Below are 12,692 nucleotides of genomic sequence, written 5' to 3'. Positions count from 1 at the left end.
ATTCCACATAACATGTTGACAAATAACAACTGAAGGCACATACAGATAACCAAACAGTAACGCAGGTAGTCCTAAAGATCTACCACACTGACATAGTAACTAGCATGCATAATTATATCATACTTAACATATCATCAACTACTAAGTATAGTAAGGACAACTCAACTCGCATGTAGCTTGGGATGATAAATGTCAAACTCCCCAAATGCAGCTCCAAACTCAATCACCTACATCTACTAGTGATCCACTTCCACAAATTCCCAAACTACTAAAAGACCCCAGAGGTCAAACTGGTCAACCCTTGGTCAAAGTCAAAGTCAATAGTCAAGGTCAATAGTCCATGTTGACCTAACTCGTCGAGTGTAGCCTACTGACTCGTCGAGTTCTTCTAGAATATGAGAAATCGTGAAATCCTGGTTTACTCGCTGAGCTTCCAAACAACTCGTCGAGTCAATACAGTGTCCAAACGTCAGAAAAACCCTAACTGAGGGAGCAAGCCAGTCATAAGTTGTAGGCCCGAGAGCAATCCAGACTTATGATGTGGGCTCTGGGGCTTGCCCAACTCACACTGTGGGCTCATGGGTAATCCAGTCTATGGAGCAGTGGACACATTAGATGTTGTTATTTGTATATGTGCTATTTTCTATGTATCGGTATTTTGGGGAAACTCAATAAGTTTCGGGCCTACAATTTTGGATTTTGTTTCAGGTACTTCAGATATCAGGGGAGGGCGAAGGGATGATCATGCATCTCCTCACATTTTATGACTTTTTTTTTCTGGGATACTCTGATATGGAACTATTTTGAAAACAAATTTTTAATAATTGTTGGTTTTTGAATAATTTAAAAAGTTATAAATTGGCATGATTTTTATTGATGTTACAAGTTGGTATTAGAGCCTTGCATTGAACGAATTAGAGGGACACTTTTGGGAATCTAGTCTCAAACCAAGGAAAAGATTTTTAAAATGATTTTCAAATGGTTTTCAGAATATTAAAGTAGGATGCAGAGTGTACAAACTGTCGGAGCCGGTAAGTAGACCCTAAAATACCATACGGATACTTGATATTATAATACGTTAGAATTGGCTAATTATATGACATCTGATAGCCTAGGGTTTTTCCTTATATGAAATTGACATCATTACTGTAGTTACATAGTTTATGCATCACGACTGTACACAATTAAGATCTTATAGCCTCAGAATATTTGGTTTGACCTTATTTCATATTCTTGTCTGATGAAGGGCATATGCTAGGATCGGGTATTCGAAAGTATATAGCTTCTAGCGTTATTTATGGCTAGCATACACGAGTGTTGTAGGGTTGATGGAAGTTCCATGGATGGTTGGATTGTCCGGGGTCAGTAGGCCAGTTATGAGACAGTTTTCCGTCCTCTAGGTAAGTGTGTGTGACAACCGAAATTTTTTGGATCAAGCAGGGTCTAAATTTAAACCGTGTATGAGTGAATTCATATCGTGATTTGTTACAATAAAATTTAGAAAGCCAAAAAGGGCATTGTTTGTATAAGTTTATATATATATATATATATATATATATACACACACACACACACACACACACACACTTTGAGAAAGCATGTCGTAATTAACGTTGACAAATTACCAAGATAGAACCAATTGCAAAATAAATATTGCCTTAATGTTTTTGGCCTAAGAACCCACCACCTTAAGGATTTCGGTTGCTTAAGGAAAAAATCACCTCATAGTCGGTACTACAAAACCGAAATCACAAGCTATGGAGGATCTTAGACTGAAATCACAAGCTATTGAGGACCTAGGACCGAAATCTCAAAGACTTGGGTGGTATAAAAGGTGATCTTTGTCATGCATGGACGAAATCACCAATTTGGTTTCCCTCCCAAAGTGATTTCGGTTGGAAAAGTGAGAAAACTGACAGTTGCCTTTGTGATTAAGATGTTCATCGTCCTTTCCCATGCTAAACAATACACAATATGTATTAAAGTAATTGTCTAGCGGCTAACAAGGCAGTCGTCATTTCATATCTTCTTTCTTAACTACAACAGATCACCCCACAAACCCCACCCATTCCATTTCCCTCTAAAGAGTGATCCATTCCCTCTTAAGAAAATCAACTCTAAGCTTCCAAGTTCAAAATTCCCCAAGTCCATCCTCAGAAGTTTGGTAAGATTTCCTTGTTAACCTAGTCTATTTATACACTTTCATATTAGTTTCATTATATTTAAACATACTATTATATGTTAAAACTCTTAGGATAAGATCATTCCAAAAGAGACCATCAACCACATTCAAGTGGTTAGGCTTGGAGATCTTTATTTCATCACTTCAAACAACCAACAAATCCACTCAATGTGAGCTCAAAGCCCCATATATGCAAACTTTTCCATGTTTTAGGGGGGGGGGGATACAAGTAAAAATTTGGTTATCATACAAATATTTACATGTTTCATCTTCATATTAAAGCAAGGTTGTAGAACTCGTTACTCGTTACCTATTCGGCCAACTACCAAGTACCGAGTACTCGGGAGTACTCGAGGAGTACTCGGATTTGGTAATTTATGTAGAAAGATTTTTAGGGATATTATATATTTGAAAATCATAAGTTAAAATCATAAGTTGATTGAAATATATAACAAAACTAGATAAATGTGAATACTCAAAACTGAAAAAGTCATAATGGTTTAACTTCGTGAATAATTACTTAAAATTTAAGATATATATGTAGTAATAATCATATGTGAGTGTGCTAAATAATAAATCATTAAGTATATTATACATATTAATCACCAAGTTGACCAAGTTTTACAACACTGCTCAGTTCAGTAAGGGGCAAATCAGGGAGTACTCAGGATTCTGTAACTCGCCTCTGTAAGGGACTGAGTAGCGAGTACTTGGAGGAGTAATCGACAAACTCGAGGAGTTTTAAAACATTGTATTAAAGTATAATCCATTGTTTGCATAGAATGTGTTTATCAATATATTTGAACAAATATTTGTAATGTATTAGTATTCAAGAGCAAAACTAACAAAAATAATACATGATCTATGTTATAAAAATCATGAGAAAAATTATGATTTGCACAACTATAAGGTTTTTGGAAACTTTTTACCAAAATATCGTCCCTCTAACATAAAGGTGTACATTTTATTATTTCACTATTTTGTGGGTTACAACCCAAAACCATGATGTTGACTTACACTTTGAAACTAGACAAAATATTTGCTATGTGTTTATATTAATATTCTTGACAAACAAACACGAGAAACAATAATTGGTATACTTTGAAAGCTATAAGGGCAACACTATCATTTATGAATAAACAAATGATTACTGAAGGTATAATTATTTTGCTTACAAGATAATGAATTTTCAGCACTATAGACGTAAACCGGTTGATACAAACTTGTGAGACACTAGTTCATTGCACCTACTAGAGTACTGTGACAACCCGAAATTTCCATTCTGAACAAACCATTTGAAGCCAATAGAAGTAGAGCAGTTATAGTGAAAATTCAGACTTAGAATATAAGTTTGGCAGTTTCAGGGTTTTACACCTAAAGAGATATTAGGGGAGTGGTTGCACTAGGATTTCGTGCAACACTATAATTCCATTACTCTAGGTCATTAGAATCCATTCCGAGAAAAGAAATATTTTCTGCCAAAAAAATCTCAGGACTATAAATAGAATTCTGAACCAAATTGGTTCATTAGTTGAATTCCATTTAGAGAAAAGCCAATTTCTCTCTCACGGATCTTCGGGTTTTCATCCCAGATTGTGAGTCTACTTCCCTAGATGTGTTTTAATACTTGTTATATACTTAATAACATTATTTACATGTCCAAAACACAAGATCCGGGAGCTTACGGCCCAAGAATGTTCTTGGGGTGTAAACTCCAAAACAAGGCCTAAAGGCCATCTAGTCCCAATTCCTTGTTAGGAAACTAGTTAAGGACTTTATGTATGAACATTAGAGGCTAGAAATCAATCAAAACCATATAGTTTTAGGAGTTTACGGCCAATGATATGTTCTTGGGCTGTAAACCCCTTTTTCAAGGGCTAAAAGTGCCCTAATCACCCCCAAAGGCTTGGACTCTATTTTTGGCAAATACCTTAATGTGTTTAGGACCTAGGAAACATAAGAAAAGCACAAGTATTGAGGAGTTTACGGCCAAGAGTGGTTCTTGGGCCGTAAACTCCCATAAAGGGGTCAAAGGACACCCTAAACACTTCCTTAGGCCATGAGACATTTTGGGCATGTACCTAGATGAGTTATGGACTAGCTAAAACATTTAGAACCCCATGTATGAGGGAGTTTACGGCCTAAGAGGTTCTATGGCCGTAAACTCCAAGAAATGGTACCAAATGGTGCCATAAACTCTTCCAACGCCAAGTACAAAAGCCTAGAATTGTTCCTAGTTATTATAGAGACTTGAAAGCACCATAATCACCCTCCCAAGGGAGTTTACGGCCGTAAACTCCAAGGGAAAAGGGTCTTTGGGCCGTAAACTCCCCAAAGGAGTCAATATGGTGCCCAAACACTTGTATAAGCCTTGAATAAATTCCCACTAGAGTTGTAGTAATTGTAAGCACCATTTCAAGCCTTGGTTGGGAGTTTACGGCCAGGAGCTTACTCCCTTGGGCCGTAAACTCCAATGAATATGGTCTTTTGACCTTAAAATCCAAATAGGGGCATTGCACTCCTTGTTGCAACCCTTTAGCCTCCTAGCACTCGACCAAAAGTGTTTTCCTCGCGCTTAAATGTTATTACTTGTATAATTAGTGTTATAATCACTAATTATTTATATACATATGTTTTCATATGTAATTAGGATCATTGTGTGTGTCTAAGTCTCTACTTGACACCAAGGACTTGTCCGATCCTTCAGTATGATAACAGTCCGTGAAATTCCAGTCACATACTGCAGGTGAGTTCATACGCCTTAACTAATGTTTTAAACTGTTTTAATTGTTTTATAGGGGGGGGGGGATACAAGTAGAATCATGCTACTCATTATGTCAATCACATGTGATTAGTAAGTAGGGTTATATTACTTATTACATCAATCACATGTGATTAATATACAACATTCAAACGATTTGGCTACTCATTAGCGGTTTTACCAAACAGTTTCCTTCAAATGATTTTTATAAACATTTTATATGTTTTAAACTCCTTATTACACTGTACATCTTACTCCGTACATTACCTTTCAAACTTATTTACAACTATGTTTCAAACAAATGTTTCCTTATACTTAAACTGTTTTATTAAACTTATGCCTTCAAATTGTTTTATAGATTGACATCAAGTCGAACTTTTCTTAAAATAATATTTATGTTTCAAATGTCTTACAAAATTTACTTATGCTTTTATATTATAAATTGCATGCCTCTATATTTATAGTTATATAAGAAATGTTTAAAAGACTTAGGAAGGCTATCCCCCCTATTTCCTTTTCGCGCCTTGAGATGTGGTTTGGTGGGATATCGGGTATTCGTCCGAAAGTCGTTTAAATATTAGTTATATATCATGTGTACATATATAGTCATAAAAGGTCCTTCCTATTCAACATATGCCCTTGGGTAGCAAGGGTATACATCCATGTCCATACTTACCAGATAGATTACTAGTAAACTACCATATGGGTAGTTTAGGAAGATACTATAACAATTACTAAAACGCGATATCATACAATGAGTCAGTTCATTCATGAGTCAATACTTTCTAGAACATTACAGTACATTACATATACAACTATACTAGGAAGAGAATATATAGAACTATACAAGAACGATTACATTACTATACTTGCTAGGTAGAGAGCACGTACATTACAGCTAGAACAGTTCATTAAATTACAGCTAGAACAGTTCATTATAGTACATATACAAGAATACGTTAATTATTGTGATTTAAATCGGAGCATGACTTAAATGTCATGGCTCGAGTTGTAGCCAGAATTCTCTTGGAGGGAGAGCGTGAGTTTGCGTATAGATCTATACTGGATTGATAATCCTACACCTTGCTGCTAGCTACAGCCGGACCTACAGGTCTGCGGGTGCCAAACGTCATTCCGTTATTACGACCATTCATTATGTCGTTGTTACTAGTCGATAGTATGGTGCAATTTATCACATAATGCCTTAATATAAATCCGGTTTAAGGTAATTAGTACGGCGGTAGTTCTTATAGCACTACACCATAGTACTGTTTCATTTTTCCATTACATTCACTTCGTGAACATTCACACGACGCACAATAATGTAGAAACTATATTTTTGGATAATGTTAGTTATACTTGGGAAAATACATACTCTTACAAGAGACATACATTCAGAACAGTTAGGTCTTGGTAGAAGACTAAATTCAGAACAATTAGTTCTTGGTAGAATACACCTTCACATACTAGTAGGAATCATAGGGATTTCTAGGGTTTTTCAACCGTTTACAGTTACTTCATATACATTTTCAAAACTTACAGTTCATATACATTTTCAATACTTACAATTCGTATACATACAAATACTTACATTTCAAATACATACAAGTATTTACATACAAATTAAGACACTAAAATACTTATGATCTCACCAGCTTCAAAGCTGATACTCGCTTTCAAAATTACTTGTATCCTCAGGTCATCATAGACAGGTACCGATGCAAGGAGAAAGAAAGATGGAGCTTGTTCAAGAGTTATCTTTCATTTTGATTTATGCTTTAGTGTTTATCAAAATTTGACAGAACACATTTGTATAATAATTATATTATTAACGCAATGGATGATGTTGTTGCTTGTTTACTACTTTACATTGTTGTTGATATTATACATGACGTCCTCCGCCCCAGAACGTTTCCGCCGTTCCTGGTTTTGGGGTGTGACAGATAAAGTGGGTTAGATCTGATCCCACATCAGCTGGGAAGGAGAAGTAAGTATTCCTTATAATGGATGTGGATACCTTCCCTAACACAACGCGTTTTAAAGCCGTGAGGGCAACATATCCCATATGAATTCTGCATTTAAGCGTGCTCGGGCGAGAGTAGTACCAGGATGGGTGACCCCCTGGGAAGTCCTCGTGCCGGGTGGCCCAAAGCGGACAATATTGTGATACGTGCCAGAGGGGGATGTTACAAATGGTATCAGAGCCAGGGCACGGGTCGATGTGTTCGACGGGGACGTCGAACCCTATAATGGGTGGGGGGGGGGGGTGAAAGTGGGTTAGATCTGATCCCACATCGGCTGGGAAGGAGAACTAAGCATTCCTTATAATGGATGTGGATACCTTCCCTAACACAATGCGTTTTAAAGCCGTGAGGGTAGCAGATCCCATAAGAACTCTATAGTTAAGCATGCTCGGGTGGGAGTAGTACCAGGATGGGTGACCCCTTGGGAAGTCCTCGTGCCGAGTGGCCCAAAGCGGACAATATTGTGATACGTGCCAGAGGGGATGTTACAAGTACCCACTAAAGTCATGAATTATAATCAGAGTCTCTTGTACGGAGAGTGTGACACTTGTGTATAGATCTATATAGGATTGACAACCCCACACCTAAAATTTAAGTTGCAGTTAGACTAACAGGTCTAGGGTGACAAATGTCGTAACAGTTATGATGCCTGAAGAACGTTGTTTAGGCCACTAGTTGTATTAATATGTTTATAATAACTCACGTAGGGCATCGACAACACATTTTATTTTTGTGATAACATACATTCAAGTAGTTTTATATAAAGATAAAACTTCATAACACCAATTGTCAGTACAACATTACTTATGTTTAGTGTTGACATTTAAGCCGTACAACTCCTTTTTATAAAAAAAAAAAATTGGATTTTATGAAAGTACACACTGTCGTTTTTATGGAACACTTACTAATCTTTTGCATACTAATGCGCTTATGAACTCACAAACTTAATTGTTGACACTTTTCAAAATCACTTGAATTCTCAGGAAATCAGTAAACAGGTAACCACGAAATTTTTTGGAGGATGGGACGTCTTCACACCATTTCATTCATTTTTGTCACATGTATTTGGTGTCATCTAAAAAACATTTGAGTATAGTATAAACTTATTTACTATTCAATGTAATGACCGTGATGCTTTGTTTCATTTACTTTCAATTTTTATGATACTGTATAATGACATCCTCCGCCCCTGGACATTTCTGGCGTTCCAGTTCGGGGGTGTGATAGATTGGTATCATAACTTTGTTTATAGTGAGTTAAGTATATCAAAACATGTAAGATATACAACTATCTATACAATGGGTCTAAAATACTCAGACTAAAAGTATGCTTTTAAAAATATACTTATATTTATAATAAGTATACATACATGCATACATACTAGGACAGTGTCATAATAAGGAACATATAGAAGTATTTAGATAAGTTAAATGATGCGTTTAAGCATGTGCAGTTATGTAATCATATATGTAATACATATAGTCTGATCAACTATATTTATATGAGATATGACCACTAAATGTTTAGGAGTGGTCACGATGAGTAACAAATCTATAACTTACCAACCCAAAAAAGATTAAAATATTATAGGAGTAATTTAGGATACCATGAGATCACACACTTAAACCTTTCATGTATTTCTCAAATCTCTATTCTTGCACAGACTTCATGGCAGGATTTCACAAGCCCGGAGATCCCTATTTCCCTAACTAGGGAAATGGTGGGTAGACCGAAGAGCATCCCGAAAAGAATTCTAAGGAACTAATGGAATAAGAACCCAAAGAGGATTCATGAAGAGGATCCAGTGGAGGATCCAAAGGAGGAGAAAGAAGAAGACGAGGAAGAGGAAAAGGTGGAATCAGACGTAGAGTTTAAAGTCACTGAACCAACCCATGTCGCCCAAGTTCCCATACATCGTTTGGGTTACCAGGGATCCACGCTCCTTTGGGCAGATGGCTTGGAGCGGTGGATTAGGAAGCAACATCAGTGCTCACCATACGACACAAAACAAGGTTTCTATAACCTCGGCCATGGAGGACAGGAAAACTAGGCCTTCCCTATCATGGTTCACCACATCGCACACCTCAGAGACTAGACCAGGGCGCCATCAAATCGGATCGTCGAGTTGGGGGCCATTACTGAGATCACTGACGCACACACTCAACCACAGGATATGAGGAAGTACCAGGAGAGACACTCGGCTCTCGAAAAGAGGATAATCACAATTGAAGCTAGGATAGTCGTAGCATAACAAAGAGCAAAGGAGGCTACTCGAATGATGTTGAGATGGTAAAGCACTTTAAGAATCACTGAGACATATGATGAGCTGTTATAGCCTAGTGAATAGCTTATAAACAAGCTTAATTAATAGCTTATAAGCAAGCCCTTAGAGCTAAAGAGGACAGATTATAACAAGAAGTGCAATGTAGATTAACTTTTGTTAGGTTAGGGTTTAGGCTTTACTAGGTTTAAAATTTCGAGTTATGACATCATCCCCCCATTAGAGGGAATTTCATCTTCAAATTCGAATTATGATTTGCTGCTAGGAATTTGGAAAAGGGTAAGTACTTCAGTTCCCTCTAAACTTCTCATTTCTTATTGAACTTAGATCCTCGCTTGACGTTCCAACCCATCTTTGTTGTTGAATCTGTTGTTTTTATTGGTAGGGAGCATACGGGTTCGGTTTACTTGTTTATGTTCATCTAACTGGTAGGATGTCCACTCGTAGTTCTAGGCAACTTTTGTCCTGATGTTCATCATAGTACTCGTACCTGATTCATCCATTATCGCATCGTGTATACAATTTGAATATAATTAAGAATGATAAGACGGTCGGATGGGTGACTTTGCCCCAAGTCCACAATCAAACATGAAACAAGAGGTAGGGCGGAAGCACACATCCTAAGTCCGTAGAGTCTTAATTATATACCATTCTCACGTATACACTTAACAGTGATAGGCTAACCGTATTTTCCCTAGCCTATGTTCTTGAACTTGTGTTGCTGTGTATGTGGTATTCCTAAATAGTCTGCTTGGAATACTTCTAGAAGGTTACAGAAAGATAGAGCACCCCTCGTATGAATACTTCGGAGGTTTGAAGCAAGAGGAGAGTCAGAGGTTTCGTATTTGGTAAGTTGTTATGAGTGACGAGAGTTTTCAAGGGTCATTTTGGTAACACATGTGATTCTTATAGCGAGGACGAAGCCAATCCATGTCGAAGGATGTCAGAACTTCTTAGTGACAAGCGTGTTAAGTCGATTCGAAAGAAGTATTTGCTAGGGTGATAGTGCATCTGTGTGTACGTTTACAGTGCATTCTATTTTCACATTGTTATTACCACAATGAACTTTTTGTACTGCATTAAGCGAGTAGTAACCATTGAATTGTCTTGATGGATGGTATGGATACTTAATATAATGATCCCCACTAGGTCCATATATAATCACGTGTTGTTTACAAGTCATATATAATTAGCACCGAGAAGACAGAAGACTGAGTGACTCTACCCTAAATCCACAACCAGACAAGGAACAGGAAGTAAGGTGGAATCACACACTCTTAATCTATAGGTTCTTAATTATATATGGCCCTGATGTTCAAACCAAGCCATTATAACTTACCTGTAAGGGTATTTAGTTTTTATATAGACTATATACTTTGTTTGGACGAGGAAGCAAAATTTTCTTATAATTAGGATTTAGTTGGTAACCGTTTTGTAAAAATGTAAGTTTTAGAAATGTTTCAATTTGGGAAATGTACCGCTATTCTCAGGTGGTTCCGGAAGAGTCTCCCCTGCAGTGGTCATTAACACTCTTTCGTCAGCGCCAGAGTTTTGTGTTATCAGACAATCCCTCCTGTAGTGTCCTATTTCGCCATACTTGTAACAGGCCTGGCTAACTTCGCTGCATGGGAAGTTTTAGATTAGTCGTGTTGGCGCTCTTCAGAAGCGAGTATGTGTCCCTTCTGGAGGTAGTTGTTGTAATTTAATTATCGACACCCTCCGATGTGATGGAAACGACACTTTTTACATTTCGGGAGGTTTCTGGCATATTGCCTAGCCCATGCTGAAGTGGTAGGTGTTGTGGCAGCATGAATCGCAACAATTTTTTGTTCTTCCGAGGTTTCTTGCATTGGTTGACTCTCTTTCCTATTCTAGGACTTTTTATCATAGTTGTCCCCTCTTGCCGGCTTGGGAGTAGCGGTCATCAAGCCTTGGCGTACTCCATGGTCCACCATTTTGGAGATGGACGTTTGGAACTGTTAAACGTAATGGGTTTGAAGCGATCAAATTTCCTTGCATGGTAGGAGATAGTCCCCAAATGTATCTCTCTATCTTCTTGCTCTTCGGGGTAACCATCTCGCACATAGCACCACTAGATCACTGAATCTATTAGTGTAGGCTACTATTTCTGAGGCTACCAAGGTAAGGGTCCACAGCTCTTGCTCCAATTTTTGTATCTCGCCCCTCGGGTAGTATTCTTCCAACATCATCTCGTTTAGATTTTCCCAGCCTATTGCATTTTCCACTGGTAAGGTCGGTGACTTGACATAGCTATTCCATCATGTTAAGGCCCCGTCGGAGAAGGTATAGACAACAAACTTGAATTTTCTCCCTTATGTGCATGCACATATCTCTAAGATGGACACTTTTTTCTCGAACCACTGCATTAAATCAATGACTCCGCCACTTCCATTGAAAGATTTAGGTTAACAAATCATGAAGTCAATGTACGAACATTCTCAGGTGCGTCTGTGACTTTCCCTTTGGATAGAGTTGTTAGCACCACCACCCGATCCGTTGGCACCACTTGCGTGGATTTGAGTCATTACAGTGGTCACTAAGGTCGTTACCGCAGCCTGAGAGACAACCAGATCATACTGTGGTGGTGGTAGTGCTGGTGGTGCATTGTTTTTCTTTTAATTCGACTTCTTCAGTGGCATCTTTCTGCCATAAGGTTTAAAAGATGAAACGAGGGTAAGTCTGTAATAGAAGTTACGAATCAAGTGTTATTTGAATCTAAGTTGTTTTAGCTCTGAGTGAGTTAGGTTCCAAATTTTATAGCGTTCTAAAAACAATCCATAACAGAGGTTTTTGCAAAATAGACTAAGGAATTAGTAGTGGCTATCCTCAATAGGATTTCTATGAATTGTATAACTATTACTAGTTGTCACGAAAGAAAAGATAAACCTAACATACAGTTTGAGCAGTGCAATCCCTAACTCACCACGTTGTATTAGTTTATTAGATTATTACTTATTAGTGTGACACATATAGTTTTTGGTCTCTTCGCATGTCTAATGAGTGGTTTTCTCTATTCTATGTTCCTAATATGATTATCTTAGATTTCAGCTATAGGGATTTGTTGTCTCTAGACCTTACTATGGTTTTCTTGTTCTCAATAGTTCATGCTTCGGATTCTATCACTGACCTCCGTCACTTCATGATGGAAGGTCTAACTCTGAACATTTGAGTGAGCCTCTCATTCCTCCTCAAGATCGGGTAAAGGTCCTCAATGATTTCTCTTGTTCCTTATCTATCGTTCTATTGGCTATTGTCGTGAAGTGGCTATATCTATCAAGATTGTTCTAGAATGGGAATGTCTAAAGAATCTTATGAGATTAAGTAAAACATTTCTTTTGAAGTTTTTTGGGGATCCAAACTGGGTCCTCCTATAATCACGCAGTGTATGCATGTTGTATATAACCAAGATCAAATAGACCTTCG

The sequence above is a fragment of the Lactuca saligna genome, chromosome 8 (genome assembly GCF_052625555.1).
Source record: "Lactuca saligna cultivar CGN05327 chromosome 8, ASM5262555v1, whole genome shotgun sequence".
NCBI lineage: Eukaryota > Viridiplantae > Streptophyta > Magnoliopsida > Asterales > Asteraceae > Lactuca > Lactuca saligna.
Note: the sequence above shows the minus strand (reverse complement) of the source record.